Raw genomic sequence first — 26,189 nt, forward strand, 5'->3', positions numbered from 1 at the left:
GAGCACAAACCCAGCTTGTGGACTCAATCCCCAGTGGGGGCATGCAGGAGGAAGCTGATCAACGATTCTCTCTCATCATTGATATTTCTATCTCTCTCTCCCTCTCCCCTACTCTCTGAAATCAATAAAAATATACTTTAAAAAATAATAAAATAAACTATGAAATAACTAGCGTGTTTTCCCGAAAATAAGACATCCTCCGAAAATAAGACCTAGCGCATGGAAAGATAAGACATTCCCTGAAAAGAAGACCTAGCGCAACTTTGGGAGAAAAAATTAATATAAGACACTGTCTTATTTTTGGGGAAACAAGGTAGTATAGATAATATCTGTCTTCTCTGTGACAAAATACTAAGCATAAAGCAAGGAAGAAATCAGAAAAATATTTATATGTTAAATACAGAAAATTTTCAACATGTTGAAAAGTTTGGATATAGAAAACATATTTGTAGCACTGACAACAGGGGGTTAATATTTTAAATATAAGATACTTTTATAAATCAGTATAAAGGCAATATCCCTACAAGAAAATGGCAACAGACATAAAAGGCAATTCTCAAAAGAAGCAACAAAAGTGGCCAAGTTGAAAACAAATTTAAGCTTGCTGTAATCAAGAAAACGAAAATTAAAACCATTACATATAATTTGTGCTTATTAACCAGGTGGGACTTTTTCATTGCAATTTACAGAAAACCTGACTACATGTAGCTCAGAAAATCAGAACGTTATTATCTCACACAAAAGAGTCTGGTCTGGAGCTGGTCCCTGGTGGTTAATTTGGTGGCTCACGGTGCTGTCAAGGACCCATTTTTTCCATCTTTCCCTCTTCATCCTCTGCATATCTCTTGTCCTCCATGGCCCCTATGGCTTCAACAGCTCTAGTTTCTAGACATCCCCTTCCACTTCAGGAACTAGGTTCTAGACATCCCCTTCGGCATCTCTTCTCATTGAAGAGGAACCCTCTTCCTAACAGCCTACAAAGAGATGTCCCTTTCAGTCTAGCAGCCAGAATCATGTCATGTGCCCACGACTAGTCACGGAAAGGGATATGGACTTACCGCCATTGGCTTAGACTACCTAACATGTATCTCAAGATGAATTAAATCTCAGAGGCTAGTGGTGAAATAGAAATTGATTACAAACCTCCCAGGTGGAATATATGTCAAAATCATTAGAACTATATACACCTATTATTCAACAATTACTGTATGAAGAAATACTTTTGGATGAGCTCACATATGTAGCTAGAAAACTGTTCATCACTTAGTTGTTCATAAGAATAAAAAAAAAAATCAGAAACAAGCCACATATACAAAAATTAGAGGCTGGTTAAGTAACTAAGAACAAGGTGGAATACTGTGGAACCACAAAATTCTGTTTTATATACAACCATTCTTCACAGAGGCACTGTTGACACACTACAGGATGGATGGATCTGCAATCAGTCCTATGGCCCGACCTCCAAGGGTTTCCTGACCCCTCTGTGTCCCCCCGCTCACCTGAAGCCCCTAAAATAGTCCAGGTGCCCAGTGCTCAGAGGCTCCCATGAGCTTGTGGAGGCGGGCCTTGGTCATCGGTTTTTTGTTTTTTTTTTACTACATTTCTTCTATGTCCAGTGATCACACTTCATCTGGAGCAGGGCGGGCTCGAGTGACCTTGTGGAGTGACCTTGTAGAGCGTCTAGGGAGGGGAAGTGACTGCAGTGCCTGAGGCCATGTTCCAGGAGGCCGGCAGGATCATGCCAGCAGCACTGGTCCATCATTGCCTGGCCTGTCCTCTTGATATAAAACCTGGCGGACTATGAAGGGAGCCAGTCCCCAGTCCCCAGTCCCGTCCCACCTCCGCCACTGATTGCTGAGGGCTGGGATGAGGTCTGCCTTTCAGCCACCGCTGCCACTGATTGATCAGCTCCCGCTCCCTCAGCTCCCTAGCCTGGCGTTTGGTCGAGCCTTTTGTCATTTTGGACATTACAGACCCTGGGTTTTTATATATTAGGACCAGAGGCCCAGTGCATGAAATTCATGCATGGGGTGGGGGGTGTCCCTCAGACAGCCTGCACCCTCTCCAATCTGGGACCCCTCGAGGGATGTCCTACTGCCAGTTCACAATCCAGGACTGCTGGCTTCCAACTGCTTACCTGCCTGCCTTCCTGATTGCTTCTAACTGCTTCTGCCTGCCAGCCTGATCACCCCCTAACCACTCCCCTGACAGCCTGATTGATGCCTAACTGCTCCCCTGCCAGCCTGTTTGCCCCTAACTGCCCTCCCCTGTAGGTCTGGTCACCCCTAACTGCCCTCCCCTGAAGCCCTGGTCACCCCCAACTTCCCTTCTCTGCTGGCCTGGTCACCCCTAACTACCCTCCCCTGCAGGCTTGATCATCCCAAACTGCCCTCTCTTACAGGACTGGTGCCTCCCAACTGCCCTCCCCTGCTGGCCATCTTGTGGTGGCCATCATGTGTCCACATGGGGGCAGGATCTTTGACCACATGGGGGCAGCCATCATGTGTGTTGGAGTGATGGTCAATCTGCATATTACTCTTTTATTAGATAGGATGATGATAACATTAAAAAGGAAAGATACTCCATTTTGTTGTGTCTTTTCTTTCCTTTTACAGCTGAGATAAAGGAATTGGCCACTATACTATGATAGTCTGGGATGTTTGCCTCAATGAAGCAGAGACTGGTTCAGCTCTGTGCGGCTTATTCCTGGCACCAGGAGCAGGGAGGGCTCAGGCTCACTCTGAGCCTGGGCCATATCATCCTTGTCACAGGAGATTGTCTCTCCCTCATTCAGTTCTTAAAATGAAATAGGAAGGTGGCTTTGCATTATTTTTCAGAAAATTTAAATGGGTATACATGCTTATTCTCAGAACCAGCTAGTAATAAGAGAAAAGAGCTGAGGGAAAGAAATCTATAAAGTGTCTAGTAATTTCGTTTTATCATTAAACAGCACAAATCTCCATGCTTATATCTCCTTTCTGAGTGAGGTTTGCCATCAGACTTCTAAGTCGCTGCCAAATCTATTTGGAAGGGTTTCAGTAACAACCGCAGTGAGATGTTACAGCTGCTATACTTACTCTGTCTGCCTTGTTAAATTCTTTGCACATTTATTACATTTAATCCATGTAGGAAAGTGATGCTGTTTTCATGTTCTTTCCTCTGAAAAGGAAGCTGGCGACTTTTTATGGTCACCATGCTAGGAAGTGCAGAGGCCAGAGTGTGTCTATCTGTCAGGCTCTGAAGCATAAGCTGTCCACCTCTTTACTGTGTTGGTGTTTAAACTCGGGGAGAAGGAGTTTAGGGTCGTGACATGCAGCTGAAGAGCAGGGTCAGAGAAGGTACAGTATCTGTGTCCCAGGAAAGGGTGCATTGGAGAGTTAGCTGTCAAATTGGAGGCCTTATGTTGGGGAGGGGGAGGTGTTCCTGTGTATGCGTGTGTTTGTGTTTGTAGCAACTGGGTCTGTTTCCCTTTGGTGAAACATACAGCATTTCACTTGGCTTTGGGGCTTAGAATCAAATCAATTGCAGCTACATTTCTCAAAGGCTATGGACAGTCTTATCAGTTTTAGTATCCAGGTTTATAACCCTTAGATCCTTGGTTCATAAAGTTGTAAGACTGTCACCCTATTACCAATGATTTTCCCATATGTTCCTGTTAAGGGAAACATATTCTCACACATACTCACTCACACACCAGGACTAGTCAGTTTAAATTTTTGGGGTCCAGGAGGGGTGTACATGTAAGCCTTAAGGAGGTCTGGACATGGGGCTGTCTGATCCCCTGGACACATTACCTTACGGTAGAGGTTTCCTTCTGGGTTTTTTACTTTGAATGCTAAGCCTAGGGACATCTTAAACACAAAAGTCGCCATGGCCACCACCATTCATGCAATGGCATTTGTACAACACACAGAAACAGAAGTGATGTAACAATGACCTTACTAGTATATGTCATATCTATCTATCTATCTATCTATCTATCTATCTATCTATCTATCATCTCTCCATATTTATATACAGTTGTGAATATGTGTAAGTTTATTCTTGTATTATCATTGTATTATTTTCTATATGAACAATTGTAAATCTATTTTGTCCCATTCTGTGACCTTTATACATATTACATATCTCTGAACTTCTGAATTTCTTTGTATTACTATTACTTTAGTGTTCTGTACATATGACTTCTAGAAATGTCTTTCCAGATTCCTTGAAAATCTTAGGAAATTGGTTCAGGTAGCATTCTTCAGTGAGCTGTGATAAATCTTCATATTTTAGGATGGAAAGATTATCATCCATTATCTCATGATAACAATTTAGGGCCTAAATCTTCAATTATCATTGTGTTTACATTAGAATTCCCTGTTCAAACCACCATCAGATGTCCACAGGGCTATGGGCATCTTTAAGGCTGGATCTGCTACTGCAGATAACTAGGTTCTACTGTGAGGAAACAATTGTCTATCATTGTTGTTATATTTAATTTTCAGTCCTGAAAGCCAATGAAATGTGTTAAGAGCAAACATATTCACATCTTTGTACCACACCATCTATTTTTATAGTTTAAAAAAGTTTATAAAAGTTTATAAAAGGCAGTTCAATAAAGAGGAAAAGCCAATAAATGTGTGGACATGTTAAAAATATGTAAATAAAAAATTAAGTAACCATTTTTATCTTTCAAATTGGCACGTTTTGTAAAATGATTACACCATAGTTAGCAATGGTGAGGGGAAACCAGAATTCACCTGACAAGAGTATAAATTGGTCTAGAATTTCTGGTGAAAAATTTGACAAGATGCAACAAAAGCCCTTAAAAATCTGCATATTCTATGACCTAAAACTTCTTCATCTAAAAGTTCTTATAAGAACAACTATAGCAATATGTACACATATGTTTTGACATCTTTATCCAAACATCATTTTAGAATATTTAAAAAATAGAACTAAGTATCAAACAATTTATGAAGTTTTGACACCATACAGCTATTAATTAGGCAGGATAATCATTACTAGTATGGAAATACAATTATTTTACTCAGCAAAAATAAAGGGCTACAAATATTCTGCACATTATCCCATTTGACTTTATATAATACTGTAATACTGTGTGTGTGTGTGTGTGTGTGTGTGTGTGTGTAAATAAATGGAGGAACAGAGGGTGGGGAGGAACAGACAGATACACAGAATGGAAGAACATATGTCAGATTATTATGCTCTCCATCTAGTCATATTAGAAGTAATTTAAGGGTTGGCCAAGAAAAGCTTAAAGGCCAAAAATGTTATTTCGTGGCACAATTTTCTGTGTTAAAATAACCAGTTGTGCTGTGACTTCCCTGACCCAGTCAACACCTTGTGGAAGCTGATATTTAATTTCCTGCTATTGCAAATCCAACTATAGGCTCAGGCAAGTCCCAGTGTCGGCATCTCAGTAAATAATGGTCTATAAGAATGGACAGCACCCTCACTGAAGTCCTTTTTATTAATAAAAAGCATCTTGTGATGAATATTTGATATATCCTGAGCTCAGTACACTGTTTGGTATATAAATTCATACTATCCTTTCACTATCCCTGAAACCCAGATACAATCAATTTCCTTATTACTGAAAACCCCAAGCTTGAGAGAGATCAAGAGGCCTGCCCAGGCCACACAGTCAGGCGTTAAAAGAGCAGGCACTGAAATCCTCACCTTTGGACATAGCCCCTCTGCAAGGCAGTCTTCCCATCCACAGGCCCACAATCAGAGTTCAAGGTACTCTCAGGGCAATCATCTCATTCACCCTTCAACTCCATCACTCCCCCCAAACACGCCAGTTTCTCTGTTCTTCTGGCCAAATGGAAGTCAACTGGACACTTTACTAAAGATAATCTGGTAAATATCTAGTGAACAAAGAAGAAAAGGCACACACTTACCAAAAATTCTTTAGGTATATGTTTATAAGAACATGTTTGGAAATAGGAAAGAGGCCCAATGAAGCTAATGGGTTTAGCATAAATATTATTATTATTCTCATACCTTGGAGTAAAGCAAATATTGGTTTATATATTGCCTAAAGAGTATACAGGAGAAATTAGTATGAAAAGCATTTGCTTCTTAAATACAAAACTTAGCTCACAAAATCTGGCTGGAATAAAGATGGCACAGTGAAATAAATGTGATGATGAGGATCTCTGAGATGACGCAGGAGGACAGAGGATGCCTGGAAGAGCTGGTCAAACTGTCCAGTTATCTGGTGGTGGTCCCCTGAGGCCTGATGCTTTGCTCCTCATTTGATTGACTTGTCTGGCTGGGAGATGTTATTACCCTAGGCAGTGGAAAACAGTGATCTGATGGGCTGCCTCCAGAGCCAATGTATGTCACAGGAGGAAGAGGAAAGCACACTCAACCTAGAAACAGCTTGCCAAGGGCCAGGGGGAAAGACTGGAATGCTGACCTTTCTTGGTGCTGCGTCCTGCAGCATTCACAAAACTTGACCTGTCCTAGGACCTGATTTTATTATTGTTGTTTAGTCCTCACCAAAGAATATGTCTTATTGAATTTAGAGACAGAAGAAGGAAGAGATGGAAAAGGAAGGAGAGAGAGAGAAAGAGAGAGAGAGAGAGAGAGAGAGAGAGAGAGAGAGAGAGAGAGAGAGAGAGAGAGAGAGAGAGAGAGAGAGACAAACATTGGTTCCCTCCCTACACATGGAATCCACTACCTAGGTATGTGCTCTAACTGGGAATTGAGCCCACAGGGTTTTGGTATACAAGACAATGCTCCAACCAACTGGAGCCACTAGTCCAGGGCCCAGGACCTGGTTTGAGATGATATAAGAAGAGCAGCCTTGCTGTCACCTGGCATGTACTCCTGGCCGATCTGTAATTGCTCACTTTCCAGAGGTGCAGCTGTGTTGTAGAGCTGTAGACCCATCAGTTCAAAAGAAAGATGCCCTTGAGACCTAGTTCTTCTCCGAAAAGCCCACAGTCCTGTTCAGGTAAGAAAGTAAAGGCAGCAGTTAGGTTGGGGGTCATATTCATATTTCTGGCCAAATTCACTGGGGAGCCCCAGCCTTGAAAACCCCCTATGGCCTTGCTTTGCTACTCAACGTACCCTTTCTGTTTGCTTTGTCTTTTTACACCAGCACCTCATACTACTAGGGACTGGCTAGCAACTCTGTGCTGGCTTGTCATCATGTCTGACTACACTATTGTCCCTATCCTGTGATCAGCCAAAGAGCAAGGTCCGTAAGATGGGAGGACAGAATAATCCATCATCTGCTAGGTAGCGGACTGATCACAGGGTTGGCAAAGCGATGCAGACTAAGAATCTATCACTAACAACTTGGGAATAATGTTCAAATAGCAACATTTATAAAAGAAGTAACAAACAACCCTTTCCTGACATAGCCTGTAGCCTGTCACAATCATCCACATATTGGAATGATATTGGGAAGTCAGATAAGTATCTGAGTTGGGCCCTTTAACTACCATCTGTCCATATTGCAGAATGAAGTCTTGAATGTCTCATTTTCACTGGGTAAAAACAGAGAGAAGAGCTTACTCTGGAAGACAATATTTATAAACAGACGCCCGAATCCCATAAAACTGCCTGTTGCTGTGTTGTGACTGAAGTTATTTCCCCTTCAGGAAAAACCTCGCTGCTCTCACATGTGGATTCTCAGCAACATTCATTCATCTACCATTTTATTGCAATTTTCCTCTGAGGGAGGTAGAGAGCGAATCATTAAACCGATGGACTTATGGTGATCAAGGAACAGTGCCAAGAATTCACTGGGGGAGAAAGGAATACTTCATTACACTACTCCCTCAAGGGGATTATTTCAACACCACTGGTCCACTTATGCCTATAATCACACGCAGCTCCTTGTGAATGTCCGGCCTGGATCCTGCATCCCTCTGTCTTACGAGGTAAAATAAGAATTAAGTATTCTTATAAAGCAGGCTGTTTAACTTCTCAGGTGGAATGTACAGGTGGGTATGGTAGCCACTTATTAGGAACTGGCAGTTTTTGCAGGCCAAACTTTGAAGGCCTGTTGGTTCATAGCATGTACCTAACAGCAGTGGTGGGATAGAGGGTTTGCATAGAGCTTCCTACCTTCAGATTTGTGGTGAGACCATGAGCTTCTTGAGAGATGGGGACAGGGGGCTGATGCAAAAAGGACTCAGCTTGGCATGGCCACTAAACTCACCACAATTTATTGATAATGATGGCAATAGCAGCTTCATCATCCTCATCAAACATGTGTGGACATTCTTGAGAAATGACGACAAAGCTTATCCTTTTGCAAGGCTAAATTTCTGCATAAAAATATTTATCATACAGCTTGTAGAGCTGGAACTGGAGAGTGATTGTTAAAAGGGGGAAAATATGTTTAAAGATGTGAAGTGAAATTTGAAACTTGTGTTCACTTTAACTGTCAGAAACACCAAATCCCAGTTTGGCAAGATCATAGCTGGTGAGCCATGTTACAAGGGGGCTGCCCACACCCTGAGCTGCAGCAGGTGAAGGATGAGAGTCACTATGATGTGGTTCCTGAAATTATCCTTTAGAGCAAAGAAACTAGAACACTAAGGAGGATAATTAAACTGGCAGTTCCATAAAGACCAAAATTCTATTGCCTGACAGAGTCACCTTGCTGGTGCTTTTAGTCATAAATTACGTTTTATAAAACCAACCCTTTTCTTTGCTAAAAGAATGGCCACCATAAGTCAGAAATAGCCTGACATAAGAGTGAATCTGGGTAATCCAGGTAATGCCACAGAGCCCTTACTATGAGGCGAGTACATAACAAGCATATAATATATTGCAGGGAGTAGTGTTCTTACTATTATCGTTCACCTTTTGTTATCATTTCCATTTCACACGTGTCTAAGTCATGAAAACAGAGCCTTTACAAGTATTATGAGATTAAAGGATTGGGTAGAAAAGTGAAAACATAGAAGTGCACTGGTGACTCAGAGAAAGAGTCACTTGCCATACCTACCTGACATACTGTGATGATGGACAAGTCAGAGCTTGTAGGAAAATATAAGAAGCCATGTGTACCTGGACACTACAAAGGTGGAAATCTTAGAGAGGCCTGGGAAACTCCCGTCTCTGTGGCATTAGTTGCCCCTTTGGAATCCACCTCAGCCTTTGGCTAAGCACCTGGCGTTAGATTGCTGTTGGGTGGCAGAGACAGATGACTTACAGGAGCACAGGGAGACACAGGAGCTGGCTGAGGCTTACCAGCAGCTCTGTGCTGGCTTGTCATCGGGTCTGCTCCACCTTGGAGTGGATGGCCTATGCCTCACTTCCACTTCCCAGATCTCAGCTAAGTTCCTCCCATGCCTAACTCAGCACTATAAGAGGAAGAAGTCCTGAGAGATATTCCTGCCTTAGACAAGAGGAGCAGTGCCATGTTAACATTGTCTGTCTCAGAGTCGCGATGTCATGCATGAGCTCCGGAACCAGACTACACCTTTCACGCATGCCTCAACCACTTAGCGGTGTTATAACCGTGGAAGGTGTCTTCCCTTCATGAAGCTTCAGTTCTTCACATGGGAAATGGAGGTGATAACAGAATTGATATCATGTAGCTGTTGAAAGAGTAAATGGAAAAGGACACATCAAGGGCTTTGCTCAGGCACAAAATAATCATCAGCAGCAGCATTATAGCTTGCCTTGTAATGGCCAGGATATAAAATCCAATATGTCTTCTTCAGTCAGTACTCCAGAAATTGGCCAGGGCTGTACTGATTAATAGCTATAGCAGTGCAGTCTGTTACATATTGAGTCTCTGACAAGATGCCATGGTCTACATGAGAATATGTGTTACCCTATTCTTCTAAGCATGAGCCCTTGCCAGTAAATTATAGGAAGAAATGTGCCTGAATACCAAGAAAGCCCTCGGGTCACCTGTGGGCTCAGTTACATATGGAAGAAATGGAGATGACACTCAATATACTGTTTGGCTTGAAAGATGCCACAGACTGACTGTCAAACTAGACACAAGGAAATAGTTTTAAACATTGTGAGTTGCTTCTTATGGTATCTAGCCAATTCAATTCTACTCAATCCAACAGCCATATATGAACACTTTGTGTGTGTGTGTGTGTGTGTGTGTGTGTGTGTGTGTGTGTGTTCAGTAAGCTAAGAATTTCCATTTATTGAGCAACTACTAAGTGTCAGGAACCAAGTTAGGCATTCTCACTTCATTAAATGTCACATTAAAATTAAAATTTAGCTTGGCCAGTTTGGCCCATGGGCATGGTTGAGCATCTACCCATGAACCAAGAGGTCACAGGTTTAATTCCAGATCAGAGCACATGCCCAGGTTTTGGATTCAACCCCTAATAGGGGGCATGTAGGAGGCAACCCACGGATGTTTTTCTTTCATCATTGATGTTTCTCTCTCTCCCCTTCCTTTCCTCTATCTCTAAAAATCAATGAAGAAACATATTTTTAAATACAATTTAAATGTATTTCAATGTAAGGGGTTAAATAAGACAGTTCTTGTCCTCAAAAAGCTCATAATCTAACAGACTGAGGCAAAAGAAATACCACATGGATCATGAGAAGTATTCTGCAAGTGGGGCAAATACACTCTTTCCCAGATGAATGAAAGAACACACATTCAGGTATTCTAGTGTTGGTCCACATTACCCTCTCAACAAGGTCTTAGAGTATCCTATCTGCCTTTGTCACAATACTCTTTATTTTTTTCCCATAGCCACTTGGTGATTTAAAATTTTTTTTCTTTACTATTGTCACCTTCGATTGGAAGACAAACTCCACAAGATGATAGAATTTAGCTATTTTGTTTGCTGATAATTCTTCCAAGGACTAAGACTGTCACTGAAAAGGTGCTCAACAGCTATGTTAGATGAACATTTAGTTGATAGAGCAGAGGAGGCTTCATAAAACAAGTGACATCATTTCAAATATCTTTAGAGAGGAAGGATTTCAAAACAGTAGGGTTTGGAGTTAGAGTAGAGGGTCATTATGGCCGAAAGAAAGAGTGGGGACAAAGGTCCAGAGGTGAGTCTCTCAATTCTCAAGGAAACCAGATCGTCAGCAGAGGTACATGCCTTGGGGTATGAATGTATGAGTGCATGTGTTCAAGATGCCTTGACTATTTCATGTGCAAATATTATATAACTGTGCAGTCCAAAGTGGGCTGTGCTTCCTGGGATAGCTGGGTTTGATGTCAGAGTCATTCTTCTTGGGAACTCACACAGAAGCCCAGAGGTGCCAAGCTGCCACAGGAGGTACATGAGATGAGCTCTCTGAAGGCAACAGACGCTTCCAGCTAGAATTTAATGATTAGCTTTCTGCCTGGGGCAGAGCTGCTCCTCCTCACTAACTTTTCAGTAAGCAGCTTGGTGGAGGGGCCACCTGACTAATAATTTAACCTAAAAGATTTGGTGCCCCTAGTCATAGGCAACTAAAAATAGGAACACTTTCTTTTTGGTTCCTCTCTCACTCACTCCAATTGCTCCTATCAGAAGAAAAGACTCCAGGATAGTGAACTAGCAGGATAGAAGAGGCCTCAACCCCGGAGTCACTGCCTGGAGGAGACTCACTCAGCAAAGTCCCTGACCCACATCAGACTGATATAAGCAAGGGACATACCTTTGTTGCTATAAGCCTAAGAACTGGGGGTGTTTATTTTACTGCAGCATAAACTAGACTTGCCAACCTGACTGATAGTAGTAAATTCTTTATAAAAACATAAAAAACTACTTTTATACATTCTCCTTTTTTTGTGGGGGGAGCTCAGCTCTGACTAAATTTTCATATATGTTAGAGTCATAATTGACAGTCATTAAGCTATTTAGCCAATCAGACTAATGGCCCTGTTTTAAATCTACTATTCCCAATTCAAACTTGGCACATGGCAATATAACATTAGTAATATATAGTATTGATTTGATCACTATTTTCCATAATTATAGTCAGTAGACATCTATTTAGGAAGTGAAGTTTGAACACTATTTTAAGGATTACAGAATCTGATGTGGATAAGGTCTTCAGATTTCCCCACATTTTTTGACCACCTCCACTTCCTCCTATGATGTCTACATTGACCCCTATTTCATGGTTGATATAAACAATTCTACCTAACTGGATCATGGAAGTATGATTGGAGGAAAGAGGTGAGGAATCAAGTACAGCAGGAATTTGTGTGAAAACCAGAGCTCCCTCTCCTCTAAGGGCACTGCCCACCAGAATGCTGTGTGAACAATGCTTTCTCGGAAACAGTCCCTGAGGTGCCTGGGAGAGAGTGCTTCGGGTGTGCTGGGGTGCAGCATGGCTGTGCAGAAATGTAGCCAAATCCGAAACCCATAATGAGTTATAAATGCCAACCCCCTCAAATACAAATGGATGAAATTAGAACAAGGTCTCTGAGTTAAAATAAGCTTGTCTTTAGAGAAAGACAGAGACTGATTAATGCACACACTGAAATCTCATCTTCCGAAAAGGGAGTAACGTCTGACTTCAGAGCCTCTGGCTCATTTCATTTGTGTGCCTTTGCACTCACAACATGACTTCCAAATAATTGGCACAATTATTCTAGATATTGGTTCAATAACTAGATAAGCTTTGAAGTTTGAATTCACAGAGAAAATTAAATAAATGTGAAAATTCATATTCACTTAAGTCTCAATTATTCTCCTCAGAGTTAAGTAATCAAAGCTCTAATTTCCACAGTCTAAAGTTCTTCTAATATGAATTTTTCAATAAATATGTGTGATTCATGTTCACTAATGAAAACCTAGACAACATAGAAAATATAAAGCATGGGGAAACAAATGTCACTTGGGATCTGCCATTCACAGTTATCTACTGAACATTTTTATGTGTATTTTACAGAATTATGATTATATAAAAAAGTATTACATTATGAATAAAATGTGTAAATTACAGTTTTCTTTGCACAATATGTGCTGTGTTTCTCTCCAAATCATTACAAACCTTTTTAAAATATCTTAAATGGCTGCATAATAGTCCACACTGTAATGGTACTGGTATTAATTTAATCCTACATATACTAATTCTTGCATATTTAGATTATTTTTAAAGTATACTCATCCACTGTTAGTAATAGTTTTTTTATATAATCATATTTATGTTAACATATCTTCTTTTCATGTGCAAATATAACTCAAATATAAATGATATTAGGACTAAACAATTTCTTTTTATATTGAAATATTTTGGTGCCCATTTGACTTAGCCACCAGACACCCAGATGTGGGCAGATAGGAAGAATGGAATATCCAGCCCTAAGGCTAGGACTGAATTTGCAAACGAAGGAATGGGAGAGCATAAGTGGACCATGCTGGCTGTGATAAAAGCAATCTGCTTTGAGCCAGCCTCCTTGCTCAGACCTCCAGTTAACATTCTCCTCTGAGCCTCCTCAGAAAGATTCTGTCACTTTACTTCTAAGTATTTTCTGCCTGACAGCAGAACTGGCTTCTCTTCAGATACCATCAACAGAAATCAATGTGGTAGTAGTTGCCCATTCCAAAAATAATCACTTTAAAGATGCCTTGAATATATAAAATCAATAACAGAGCAAGCCATGGCAACCCATACAATTCAATCACTCCCAAGTACTCCATTTTTTTCTCTAAACAATTGTGTTAGGAGTCTGGGCTGGTGAAATCTCCTTGGATGCTCAGCTGAGTTCGAGAAGGACCAGAGTTTGATTCAGATTCAGCTTGTCCCTGTGGTAGTCAGGCTTCTGGCTCAGACAACAAAGCCAGAGCTCCAGGTATAAAAGGAGAAAAAGTTCAGGTGGGAAAACAAACACTCCTACTCTTGAGTGGCTGGCCAATGACTATCTGGTGGGGTGACTAGTCACATTGGCTTTATTAATTGACTAATTAATAAATTAGAAAAGCCATGACAAGTCAGATCAAGTTAAGAAAATGAAGAACAGTGCCTGGTCAGTGTGGGCCAATGGTTAAGCATTGACCTATGAACCAGGAGGTCACAGTTCAATTCCCTGTCAGGGCACATGCCTGGGTTATGAGCTCCAGCCCCAGTGTTGGGTGTGCAGGAGGCAGCCAATCAATGGTTCTCTCCCATTATTGATGTTTCTATTTCTCTCCCTCCACTCCCTCTCTGAAATCACTAAATATATATATTTTTAAAAGAACAGAGCAGAATGGGAAAACAGGAAATTTATAGAGGACAGACCTGGAAGACACTACCTTAATCAGGTGATGAGGGTTAACTTCATCACTATTATCATGTGAATACTGTGTGTCCCCTGATATGATATGACTTCAACTTCCTGTATTTCAAAAATCCTACACCACCAGTCTAATAATGAAAAAAACATTGGAAGAACTCAGATTGGGTAACTTCACAGAATACTGGGCTAATAATCCTCAAGATTGCTAAAATCATGAAAATCAAGGAGAGACTACGAAACTGACACAGATCCCAGAAAACTAAAGAGACATAGCAACATAGTACAATACGGTTCCTTGGATTTCTCTAAACCACAAATAAAATGTCAATGTAAAAGCTAATGAAATCCACATGAAGTCTGAAGTTCAGTAATGTGAACATTCACATTGGATGAGGAATTCAGCCTGGAAAGATGACATTCATCAAGGCCAAGATCCACCTGTAGTTGATCTCCTATGATCACTAAGAGGCTACCTGACCTCCACCTGCCTTCTTACAATAAGAAGGTAACTTCCTATAAGTGTTCCTTAGGAAGTTCTTCCCTACATTTTCCTAAATACTTTGGATGAAGAGCTGTCCCAGGTGCTGATGGGCACATAGGACCGGGTACTGAAAAAGTAACACCAATGTCCTGTGATCTTCTGGATTGATATCTTTCCCCAAAACAGTTTCTGACTCTTCCTCACAACTATTCCCACTGCTGACAGCTTGGGAGCCTGGGCATCTTGGAGTGTGTAATGAGCCAGAACCAGTGCAGGATGCCTTTAATTAGGGCAGTTGCAGGGTCACTCAAGAGGTTTATGACATGTCTAAGAATATAGTTTGGGAAGTTTTCTCTTTATCCGGAAAGCTTGTAAGCACCTTGTGTTGTCAGACAGGAACTCCTGACATTTTTAATAACAGCAGGAATAAAACATAATTTGGAAAGGAAGTCAAATGTCTGGATTATTGTTAATTTGATGTTATCTGGAAGTTTTCCTTACTTCTAATGTCTTAAAGAGAATTTTTTTAGAACTGCAGTATATGTCTTAAGGAAGAATGATATGGTGATAAGATGCTAAAATTAACGAATATCATGAATAGTGGCCTTGAAGTTAACATATGTCTTGAATATGTATTATGTAATCTGTTAAGTTAACATGTCTTGAATATGAGTGTGTAGTACCTTGAAATGACTGAAGACTTTATTGAAATAAACATTCTGTGGGGATGTGCCCATTCTATATGAGCTTCACATTATCATAGAAGCAACAGGAAGGGGTCCTTGGAGACAGCCAGATGCAACCATTTCCTCTTACAGAGGTGAGACCTAAGATCTAGACGGTAGAGTGGATTTGCTGAGAGTCACACAGTGAGTTACTAATACATATGACTGGAGCACATTCCCTGCCAGGGCCCATTCTCAGTGACATCTAGATATAGTAAAACTGCTAGCTTCAAATTATATATAAATAGTTGGCCACTGCCAGAAACATCCCATCCTAATCCTTTTCCATTAACTCCTGTGATTGCTCACTTTTTCCCCACAGATTTTTTTCTAGGCCTCATAAAACAAACAAAGCCAAAAATAAAAGTAAAGATCAGACCAAGATGGCGGCATAGGTGAACAGCTGGTCTGCCGCTGGCACAACAATTTAAAAAAAATTAACACTAATACAAAGGACATCTATCATCCAAAACCATGGGAAGGCTGACTGAAAGAGAGGGGAGTGCAAGCGCTGAAAAGCTGAGGGGCCTAGGTACGGAGGCACGGGAATCGGGCTGGTGGCGGGCAACTGGGTGCGCGGCATGGCTTTTCTTTTCAACCCGAAAGGAAACAAGCTCCCTATCACTTTGAAATCCAGTTTCTGGGGTCACATGGGGGACCCAGACGCCTATGGGGAGAAGCTTGGCCATCGGGGCCAAAGTGAGGGCAACTCTTGCAGAGGTGCGCGCAGCAATCATTGTATACTGCGCTGGATCGCAGGGAAGCGGGGACTTGGAAACGCTCGGGGCTAAAACAGTCATTGCTGTTAGCCATGCCCCAACCTAGTGATGTCCTGTGACCCTGCCCCACCCTAAGGCCCTGCCTTGCCCTGAGACCCTGCCCTGAGGCCCTGCCCTCAGATTCTACAGACCTGCCCAGGCACCACAAAGCTACTTTTACATATGAATGGCCTGTATTGAGGCAGTTTAATCAGATATAAACTGCAGCTCCAGCAACAAAATCACCAAGTCCCAAGCAAACAGGAGAAAACTGTAGTTCTCCCTGTAGCTCCTGAACTGAATCCCATTGGAGATTTAGAAGCCAGTGTTCCTAGTGGTCAATTTCAACCACTCACACCCATAAGTCACACATTCTGGAGACAGACTCAGTGAGCACCAAAGCCCCACTGAAACAAACCACGTCTCCAGCACAGCAGTTCTTCCTTTATAGATAGAGCGGGTCCTCACAGACAATTGGCCTGGAGATCAATTCCTCCCAGAGTACCAACAGCAAACAAGGCTTAATTACACCAAGACTTTGCACTCAGCCCACAAAGGGATATACCAAAAGCGACCACCCCAGGTGATTGGGGAAGCTGATAGGTCACCTACCACACAAAGTCACTCCATCAACACAGGGAGGAGACACAGAAACATGTCACAAATGGGAGAGATGGAGGAAAGTAAACTACTGGATGACACAGAGTTCAGAATCACATTTACAAGAATACTCAAGAATCTTCTAAAAACCTTTGAGTAATTTGATAAGACCTCCAAGAAGCTTGGTGAGACCTTCAAGGACCTTAAAGAGAATACCAAAAAAATGGAAAAGGACCAGTCAGAAATTAAGCATACAATTTCTGAATAAAGAATATACAGAAACTCAATTATAGATCAACGTACCCCAAGAATCAAACCAAAGATCTCGAATATAAGGAAGAAAAGATCACCCAACCAGAGAAGCAGAAAGAAAGAAGGATCCAAAAGTGTGAGAATAGTGTAAGGAGCCTCCGGGACTGCTTAAAGCATACCAACATCCAGATTTTTGGGGTGTCGGAGGAGAGCGAGCAGGATATTGAAGGCTTAATGGAAGAAATAATGACAGAAAACTTTCCTTACCTAGTAAGAGAAATAGACTTACAAGTTCAGGAAGCATACAGAACCCCAAACAAGAGGAATCCAAGGAGGAACACACCAAGAAACATCATAATTAAAATGCCAAGGGCAAAAGACAAAGAGAGAATCTTACAAGCAGCAAGAGAAAAACAGCTAGTTACCTACAAGGGAGCACCCATACGACTGTCAGCTGATTTCTCAACAGAAACTATGCAGGCCAGAAGGGAGTGGCAAGAAATATTCAAAATGATGAACAACAAGAACCTACAACCAAGATTACCCTACCTAGCAAAGCTATCATTCAGAATTGAAGGTCAGATAAAGAGCTTCACAGACAAGAAAAAGTTAAAGGAGTTCATCAACACCAAACCAGGATTACATGAAATACTGAAGGGTATTCTTTAAGAAGAGGAAGAAGAAGAAAAGTAAAGGTAAAAATTACGAACAACAAAAAGACATAAATTACATACCTACCAACAAGTGAATCTAAAAATCAAGTGAATAAAAAATCTGAAGAACAAAATGGACTGGTAAACATAATAGAATCAGGGACATAGAAAGGGATTGGACTAACAATTCTCAGGGGGAAGGGAGTCTGAGGGGTGAGGGAAGAGATTGGACAAAAATCTTACACCTATGGATGAAGACAGGGGCGGGGGTAAGGGCATGGGGTGGAGTTGGGAATCAGGTGGAAGGGAACTATGGGGGGGAAAGGGGGAAAGGGGAACACCTGTAATAAACTGAACAATAAAGATTTATTATTAAAAAAAAATAAAAAAGTAAAAACTGACCAACAAAACTTTACTTAAGAATTATTATAGTAGCTACTATTTAATGAGTGCCACAGGTGCACCATTTGGTACACACTTTTACATAATCCTCCCAACAAATCTTGAGGTAGATAGTATTTATCCATTTTGTGTGGACACCTGTATTTTAAGAACATAGGTATCCAGGTCTGAATTCCTGCTTATGCAAGTTACTTGCCAACCTCAGCCTCAGTTTTGTCATCTCTACAATGGAGGCCAGACCTGTTCTGTGATGTGTATAAAGTAGGCAGGCAGCACACTCCTGGCACAGAATATCTAACTAATGGCAATTATTATTTAGGTCATTATAAAAAGTAGAAATTCCATTGATTAAAGTGATGTAGAGCTGGGATTTGAAGCCAAACTTGTCTAACTCTGCACTATGGCCACATAGGCCACACACACACACACACACACACACACACACACACACTATAAAACAGAAACTTTTTTCTCATGAAAAATAAGCCCAGAGCTGACAGTCCAGACTGCTATGGTGGCTCTGTGATGCCTTTGATGGCCCAGCCTCCTTGGTGCTTGGTGAGAGAATAGTCACTGTACTCTCCCCATGTTCAAAAAAGGCAAAAAAGAGTAAGGAGCAAAGGGAAAGAATAAAATGTGTCTCTTGGATGGCTTCTTAATATTTGGGTTCCAATACACTGCCTGTCGTTGTGTGTATGCCACTAAGACATTTCTAATCCCCAAAATGAAAGCTCAGTAAGAAAGCTTTTCCACCCAGGGCTGTTTCCCTGTGTGTAGTATCAGGTCTAGTGGAAACAGAAACAGAGTTAAGAACCATGTTTTTAAATCATACTGTCTACTGAGTAAGACCATCTTTCTCTCATATCTCAGTGTCGCTACCTATGAAAGGAGGGGGTGAGATCTTATTGAGCCTTGTCTGGCACACTTGTCTAGACCAATATTCCTCGAGTTCTCAGGCGAAAGACAGAGCATTACTGTTGCCAGGTGGCCACCTGCAGCACAAAGCAGAATGTCAGTACGAGTCACACAACTGGTCACTGGTTCTCACTGTCTGTTCTTTGCATGCCCACACCCTGCTCTAAACAACGAAGTCTGGAAGCCAAAGTGGTCCCTGGAGCCCTTCCGTTCATTCTCTTCTCTGCATGCCTTTAGTTGTCCACAAGCGGCAGCCAGGGGTATGCAGGTCCTGGGACCACCATGTTCCTGCAATTTTCCCATCATTTTTTCTATTCCTCACCACTGTCCTCACCTCCCCTGCTCTCTGATATGGTGAATCTAGTGGAAAAACTCTTCCAATGATGTTAACAGCCAACTTTACCTCACAAGGAATGGGGAAGGCCAAAAACATTTTTCAAATACCCATCAAAGTGCCTATCATTGTACTATTGCCACCTTCCCTCAAATGAATCTTCATATTAGGTTTGTGGCAATATCCCCACTTTATAGATGAGGAAACTGAAGCTTAGAGTGGGTAAGGTCATAGAGCTAGTGTGATGCCAGTCAGGATACAAATATAGGTCCATCTGATTTCCAAGTTCTTGAAATATTTGCAACTTCAGGAAATATTTGTATTTCATTAAGCCCTGCTAGACAGAACAGTAGCATTTCTGGCTCCCTCTCAAGTTTGAGGTATACATGTTTTGTGCACAAAGCCATTTTCTTGTGTCACAAGGTCATCCTTTGCCTGTTCTGTGCTCAATTCTGAGATTTAGAGCAACAGATTAGCCTCATTTATTATGCAGATTGACACAGGTTTACAGCTCTGTGTATCTCTTCTCTCTCCTCCTACCTGCTGCTGCAAGAATCAGGGAATACCCAGGACCTCTTTGCCAGCTGGCATGGTGACCTCAATGTCACTTCAGAATTCTAAACAGGACATGTGCTCTCACCACACAGGCACAGATGCCCCAAGCTGGGTCCAGGAGAATGCTGTCAGGTCTCCATGCTGTGAGGCCCACTGCATAACTCGCCTGCATTCACTGCCCCTTGAAAGGGATCTTTTCTTCACCCTCTACAAACAGAATGGAGACTAGTTTTCTAACAAAAAATACATGAAGAACTGTACCAAGAAAGGCGTTCAAAGAGAGAAGAAATCAATAGCACGGGAGAAAAGCAATGATGAATGTGACACCTGCAAACATCTTTCCCCCACCAGTATTGTCATCATAGTCTAAAGAATAATCAGATGAAAGACTCCTGCCTGGGTTTGCTAAAAACAGCTAATTACAGAGAAATATTAGCTTAGTTCGATCTCTGAAATGTGTTTAGCAGAACACTAATTTTAAGATTATTAAAAGGTCGTCTGCAGAGAAAAATAGTCTGCAGTCAGAACAATTTAGAATAACTTAGGTTAAAGAAAATTAAATAGATTTATGTGCTTCTCTATGAAGATTTCTCAATCTTTAATATGCTAATGAACATGGTGAATTTCCAAGAGGGGAGCTACAGTCTGTGGAATTTTCCAGACTTCACAACCTTCCTTGACTACATAAAGTAGGTTCCCCTTGTTATTCTCAATCACCAAGCCATGTTTATTCTTTCCTCAGGCTGTATCACAATTTGTAATTTATTTCCCTGTTTACTGGTCTCTGGGTCTTCCTCATGAGGCTCTGTGACCTCCTGGGGATAGGGAAGGGGGAGGCACCAGATCAGTCTCATTTATTACAGCATCCTGGGCATCTAGTGCTGGGTCTGACACACAGATGCTGCTGCTCAGATATTATTTTCACTTTTTTTTTTCTTTTTATGTTTAACATTTACCAAATGTTTTGTAGGTGCTGGATACGTTTCCGGTTGATTTAATAGATTACCTCATTTAATCTTCAGTGTAGATAAGATTCCTAACCCATTTTTATAAAGAGACCAAGGCTTAGAAAATTCAAGTAACTTGCTCAAGGTCACACAGGTAAATGGTGGAGAGAGCATTTGGACACAGGCATTCTGGTACCAGAGACAGCATTATCATATTTAAACGAATGTAGCAGGTCTCTGTCCAAGCCCAGGAGGGAGGCTAACGTGAATGATTACAGCAGTCTTGGCTCAGAGGTCAGCCAGGGTCCTTTGAATTAAGAGGGGATCATCTGGTGAGTTCTCATTGACACTTAACTATGCATCAGACACTGTTTTACACATTCCTTCATTTAATCCTTACAGATGCACTTCAAGCAGCAGTTAATGTCACCTCCTTCCACCAAGAACCAAACAGGCTCAGAGAACTTGAGGGACCTGCCCAGTGTCACTGGGCTGGGAAGCAGCAGAACCGAGGCTTATCTGGGTGGCCCAGAACTGAGTCTGTAGGGTGATCTCAAAACAGAAGCTGTATTCTCACATCCCTCCCTCTTCTGTTGCCTATGTCATGCCCCCATTCCAGACATCATGTGGCATCAACATTGCAGCCCTGATGCTGCCCAGGTTCCAGCCTGGAGACAGAGAGCACACACATCTCTCCCCTCGCTCGCTTCATCCTCAGTTTGTTACCTGGCTCACCTAGCCTTCCTGATCTGGCCAATGGTATGGACTCTGGAGCCTGAAGTTACACCCACTTCTACCACCTACTAACTCTATGACCTGAAGTCATTTTGCCCCTAATACTTGGTCCGACTTTACTAGATTGTTGGAACAATTAATTGAAATGACACATAAAGTACTTTAGTTCATTGCCTGTCTATGAATAGACAGCTGTTATATAACAGCATATATATGTTTATATAACAGCATATATATGATATGGCAGCTGTTACCAACAAAATAGTTAATAATCTTTCATGTCCCATACTAGTGACCCTAAGGAGGCCATGGAACATCAATATCTCATTCCCTCAGCTGGGGACACAGGGGTACATAGGCAAGCACAGCACTTGGTGAGGAGAAGGTGCTCAATAAATGTTTGCTGAGCTGACTTGGCTTCTTTCCCATATCAGAAAAATCCACAGAGGGATAGGTTGTTAGTGAGGCCTAATGAACCTAAAGCAAGTTCTATTGGAGCAAAGAAGTGAAAGAGAAAGAACCCCAGAAGCACAACTACCTGATGTTTTTATGGAAAGGGAATCCTCTTCCAAACAGTAACATTCCTACATCCCTCTATTTGTCCTGTCCATGCTCAGTCATCAGTAAGTCTGATCTCAACATTAAAGCATGTATACATGTCAAGAGTTTAATTATTAAGAATTACTCTCTGGGGTTCAAAATGGTGGCCAAATAGGCAGACATGTCCTGTGCCTTCTCACAGAGCAGATAGGAGGTACAACTAAATCAAACTGGCAAACTTAAACATTGTCACCCTAAGCGTCTGTAGATGCAAGCAGTGGACCTTCCCTACACGCCACATGTGTCTATAGGCACAATCCTTGCATATCAACTCTGGCTGTCCACTTTTAAATCAGACTTGTTAGTGACATCTCTGAGGTTGTAAAATTATGGTAACAAATTTGTAAATATTCCAGTGCATATGGAAGATATGGGGATAGTTTCCATTTTGGACATGTGGCAGTTAACTGGTTAAACACAGCTGGTGAGACAATCCACAGCTGGAAAGGATAGAGGATGCCTGGAGAATGGTAGGATTGGGGATCTAGGTTGGAGAGAGAGACACGAGACCACTGGGACAAGAGGGTCAGAAAACCTGCACTGCATCAAGTCTGCATCCCTTGGGGACACGTGTAACGTTCGACTGTGGAAGGGGGTCCACAGGGCTGCTGGCATCTGGGGAATCTAGAGGTAAGTCGACAGCTGCAAGGAGCTACGCCCAGAAAGGCAGCATGAAGAACTGCTGGAGCCAAGCAATATTGGGGGGAGAGAAACTCATAGTGGCGTGGTTCTTTTGCCTTTATATTTTTTCTGCATTTATTCGCTAAACCCAGTTCATAGGACTTTTCAATTAAAAATACTGAGGCTCGGGTGCAGGTAGAGGTGCAGTTTGTGGCACAAATGCTGCACCTGGGGCCAGAGTGATCCTATCTGCTTGTCCAAAGACAGACTACTCAGTAGTCTACGTACTGGTACTGCGTCCTCGGCTGCCTGCTGAGATCCCGCATGGGACCTCGTTTAATTCCCACAGTCTTCTGTGAGGCAGGTGAAGCACCTCCATTATATTGTGAAGAAGATGAAGCTTAAAAAGATTAGGGAATGTGCCCAGCCATGTCATTTCTGAGGGCTGGAGCCCTCTATCACCCACACCTGCCATTTAAACATTAGGCAGTCCCTTTCCCAACACACATTCTTTTTCTCCCACAGATGGGCATCTGGCTGGCTCTCAGGAGTCTTGGCTTCCAGGCCTGACACAGCCTCTAATTCATTTATCCTTATCAAGCCTTTACACTCTTCTCGGCCTCAGCTGCCCTATCAGTACATTAATAGTGTTATTAATAATAACCATCGGTTGAGTCATTACCAGGCACTCTGTGAATACTTACCTGTGTCACTCATTTAATCCTGACAACCGTGTTTTGAGGCAGAACCAACAGCTTCTCTCATTTTATGGAAAGGAAAGGAGGCCGGTGGAGAGGAAGTGAATGCAGTTTCAGGGTCTGCAGGTGGCTGGGCCAGGAGCCAGCCTGGAGTCGTCTGATCTTGGAGCCTGGTTGCCAGGCACTGCTATCCGGCCTCCCGCTCCCAGCACAGGAGCTTTGATGCTGCTGCCACTGGAGCCCCTTCCAGGTCAACAGCTGGAATTCTAAGAAAGGAACCAAGAGAGTGTCTAGGTCGCCCAGGCCCAGACCCACTGGACAATCAAGTCACTCCAGGGCCCATGCTGGCCCAGCCCAGGCCTCTGCTCACACTCCGCCCTGCCTCACCTGCGCTCCTTTACATTATTGCAACTCCCCTTCTCCATGCTTCCAATCAAGGCTCCCTTCCCCTGGCCACATCAGACCCTTTTTGATTATTTGTACTGAGGTGATTGTGAATGGCTACTCGATTCTAAGCCCCTGGATTTGGACACGACAGGTACATAGTGAGTCACAGAGTGATGACTTCACATGCATGTTCCACACATGTGCATGCAGCCTGCAAGCACCTCACAACCTCAGCACATATGTAGTGTGTCTTAATGTCACATTTTTAAAACAAATCTTAAGTCAGTATTGCCAAATTCAGTTTCTTTTTGTAAGTTTTGCCACCTTCCACTCCTCTTCTACTGCCTTTGAGGTAATTGAGGTGCATGTGATCCCATCAAGTAAGGGTGGGAAATGTCACTGGCAGAGCTGAACAACAAAGCCATGCAAATGGAGTTTCTTGTTCCAGGCTCTCACACTCAGTGCCTGGGTAATCAGAAAAGCTTGGGTGTGGCACAGCCAGTAGGGAGGCCCTCCCACTCCCTCCTTACCAGGCCCTCTGAGCCTCTTCAGAGAAGCCACACAGAGGGAGAGACATGGTGAGGACTACCAAAGACTGAATGGAGGGCCTGAGGGCTGCTGCCATGTCAGTGCCTTTGTCCTCCAGTGACAAGTGCTCATCTGGACAGATGTGGTTGAGAACTACCATGTAGCTTCAGCTCCTCAATGAGGCTACTGAGGAATCAAGTCATGCACCTAGGACAGAATCTCCTGTGTTTGCTTAATATCCCTCAGAAATTCCCACTCCTTACCCAGCCAGGCCTGCCCTGTGATGGGACATCGTGGGGCATGGCAGATACCTACAGATGGTGGAATCTGACTGCAGAGGGATATTATCAAGGAACTTCAGAAAAGATACCATCATGTCCTGGATGGATAATGGTCAGAAGCCTTTGTCAACCACCGGAGGCTCAAGGGACTTTTTATATTCCAATAGCTAAAGCTAAAACATACACACACACACACACACACACACACACACACACACACGTATGTATGTATCCTTGGAGAGTGTTTGAACTTTATCGGTATATTTGCCTGCTATGCTTATCAAAAAGGAGCTAAGGAAGAGTGACAAACAAGATCAAAAGGAAAGCAAAAAGTGAAAATAAAATTGTTGGATGCCTATTATGTGCTAGAAATAGGCCAATGTTTTCCATATATTATTGACCACTAAACAACCCCATAAAGCAGATACCATTACTATCCCTACTTTATTACACAGAGATTGAGACTGTCCCTAAATTATGTAGTTTGTCTTAGCTCAGAGTCCATTGTCTTGATCAACATTCTGTCTCAAGATCCCACGAGAATTGAGTAAAAGAATTTTGTATTTTTCCAGTTAAAAAAAAAAATTTAAATACTAGTACTCAAGTATGTAAGCTCTTACTGTGTTAATTTAGACTATTTCCAACTTAACATTTTAGAAGTTGCTTACAATGTTTATATTCTGTTGAGGTAGAAAGGAAACTGATAGGGATAAAGAAAAGTTAATAAAAACATGCATTTACAAATTATTATTATATTCATTATTTATTATTAATAGATACTCGGTTTTTATCTACCCAGCTGAATGGAAATTGAACAGATGAAGAAATGTGTAGTGGACAAGAGTTTAAAACTGAATGAAACAGTTCAAATCTCTGCTAGTTTACTAATCAGCTGTGTACTCTTAAGGTTAGTTATTTTTCAGCTCTTAAATTTGTTTATCTATTAACTGGGAGAAAAAAATGACATCTCACTCAAACAGTTCATATGAGAAATGAATCACTTCAAGTATGTAAAGCATCTAAAACGTAGTATAGAGGACACATAGCATGAAACTAGTTAACATTCCCATCAATGACTCACACATATTTATTGCATCCTATGTACTAGGCCTTTTTCAGATGCTAGGTTTATTTTTAAGCAGATCAGTTGTTCAAAGATAGTTGCACTAAACCTAGCCAATCAACTGGTAAATATGAAATGAGAATATCTGCACTATAGGAAGCTTCTCTCAGAAATATCCTACTGGGAAGGGTTCACAATTACCACTTTCATTTGCAAAAGTGAGCACTTATTCTCCATGAGTGCTTGCATTTAGTTTTCTTTCCCTATTTATATATACATATATTATACATACACTTCAAACTTTCCAGCCACTCATATCACTGAGTTTACGGGGGGGGGGGGGGGGGGGGGGGATTAATATGAGATGTTTCTAGGCAGATAATTTGGAAAGAGATTTACAGTTGTTTCTAAGAATTCCTCCTCCCAGCCGAAACCGGTTTGGCTCAGTGGATAGAGCGTCAGCCTGCGG

Source organism: Pipistrellus hanaki (genome assembly GCF_964339955.1).
Source record: "Pipistrellus hanaki genome assembly, chromosome: 5".
Taxonomy (NCBI): domain Eukaryota; kingdom Metazoa; phylum Chordata; class Mammalia; order Chiroptera; family Vespertilionidae; genus Pipistrellus; species Pipistrellus hanaki.